We start from the raw sequence: 2,610 nt of genomic DNA on the forward strand, positions 1-2,610 counted from the left end.
ATTTTTTTCATTTAAAAAATTTGAGAAAAAAAATATAATAATAAAAAAATATAATTATAAAAAATTAACAAAAATAATGAAAAAAATAAAAAATAAGTTGTGTCATTTGTTAGTGTCTTTGTGTCCTTTTTGTCAAAATGGATACAAAAGACATTAATTCAGTATCTCTGAACACAATATCTTTATCTATATCTCATATGTCAAATACAATTTTATATCTCCGTATTTCTGTTTCAGTGTCCCGTCCCTAAAAACAAACGCACCTATAGCACTTAGAAAATCACCTATATCTGCTATTGGGTAATTCAATTGCTATTGATGAAATTTTGTTTCTAAGAAAAAAATATATATTATGTTTTAATGGTACGGTGTATAGAAAATTCTAATTTATTATTGATAATTATTCAATATTTAATTATTACAATTCAAAATTATTTATGAAACAATCCAAAATAAATTAAAGATGAAAATGCTCATATAGTTATTTTTATGTGAAGTTAATGGCTGAAAATATTAGACATTTTTAAATTTCTTAACCCAACACCATCCATGTTAAATTATTAACCTAAATTTATGAGTATAATTGAAAGAGTTTGATTTTATAATTCTTTGATCTCTATCAACCAAAATCTACCAGATTCTTATTTTAGGCTTAACAGTAACTCTCCGATGGAATAAGAGTCGCAAAGTGATTTTAGTATGTTAAAGACCAAAACTCTAGAGTTCTATTTATATGTGGCTATTAGTTTTCATTAATCCCTCAAAATAAAATATTTAGTTTTATTCTTGTTTAAATTCAAATTAAAAGTAATAATAATGTATTATATTTAATATTTATAATAATAGATGAGATCATCTATATATAAGTCATATAATATGAAATAGCTAATGTGATCGTAACCAATTATATATATTATCCATAAATAGACCAGAAAATTATTAGATACTTAATTAATCAAACATATAAATTATGTAACTATTCTTAACTATTAACTACACGTGAAATTGCATATGAATTTTCACATAAATTAAAATGGTGTCAACTACTTTTTTTTTGTGCTTGGAGGGAGCTTAAAACCCGAAGAAGAAAAAAGAGACAAAGATTGCACTCTAATTAGACGGGGTAACGGGATCCCTCTTCCATGATCAGCTACCATTCCTTTGACATCTCGATAAGATAAATCTACAAAGTGATATCCTGCTTCTTTCCTTGTACTTTTCTTTGCTAGCCATCCAGTCAGTTAAAACATTAAGACAATAAATCTATAGACCCTCCACGTTATGTAACTCTTCAGTTTTCACTGAATTAATCATATCATCAATCAATATGCTACTTCACCTCTTACAAAGTCACACTTGACATTTCAATACTACACATATGAACACCCTCCAAGCACTTCTCAAAACTCTTTTATTCGTTGCAAATCATAAAGTCCAGATCAGACAATTCTTTGGCTTAATTAGCTATTCAATTTTTATGGCACATTTATTCGGCCCTTTTAGCATGAAATCTGGCATAAAACTCAGCCTTTGAACTCTTAGCGGATAAATTCTATATAATTTTCGTATCAAGTTCATTCATAAAAAAATATATTAGATTTTTATCCCCACCCAACTATACACTTCATGTATCTTTCTAATAACTAAAACATAACCAGACCGTGGCCAGCTGAAACTAAAAGTAGAGGGGTTTTATTCTACACCATTAGTTAATTAATTCATAATAAGTGATCCGATAAAAGTGATTACGTGCACTAAAATTCTCCATTACCATTTGTGTAATGCACTTTATAAACCGTTCGTCAAGTTGGAAGGAAATATCAACCAAATCAAACTACCAGTTGGATTCGCTCATTTTGGTTCACCCTATGACCCTAGCAGCATCTAGAGCAACGCAATCAGTAACGAGAAAAACCAGCACTGGAATCGAAATTCCAATCATACTTTGCTTCAGAGAGAAAGAATCCATATCATACCTCTTGGTATAGCAGTGAGTGGCAAGAGTCAAAAAGGTATGCAAAGGGTGCTACTATGTATAATACAGATTTTCAATAAAGCAAATATTAATTAGTGATTAGATGCTTGGTTAAAGAAACTTTTTGTCACAATTTATTTTAAATAAGATTTTATTCGATATTATTTTCACCTATTTCAACTTTATCCTCGGCCTTTTTACTTTAGAAAAAACATGGAAAAAGGAAACGGATATCATTCTACCTCCTTTTTATACATTGGCTATCAATCTTAAGGTGTTTAAAAAAGATTTACAAGGTAAAAATATTTAATATTTCCTGATAATATGATCAATGAGCTAAAAATAATTTATCAAAATATTTTAAATGAAAAGCTTCTATAATTGTATACAGAAACTGCTTCTGCATGATAAAATTTACTAAAAGATTTGGAATATTTATTTCTATTATGCAATATTTAGTTGTTAACGTCATTTATAACTCCCAGTCTCCCACCGTGTATATTGTAAAAATAAAAAGTTTTTCTAAATAATGCTCGAACTTGAGCCTAATCAGCTAATGATTATTTGGCCAAAGGCACCTTAAACTCTTTTAAGTTCTAATTGTACTCTTAGTCATCTGAACTAAAAAGTAACCG

Source organism: Arachis ipaensis, chromosome B03, assembly GCF_000816755.2.
Source record: "Arachis ipaensis cultivar K30076 chromosome B03, Araip1.1, whole genome shotgun sequence".
In the NCBI taxonomy this organism is placed as follows: Eukaryota; Viridiplantae; Streptophyta; class Magnoliopsida; order Fabales; family Fabaceae; genus Arachis; species Arachis ipaensis.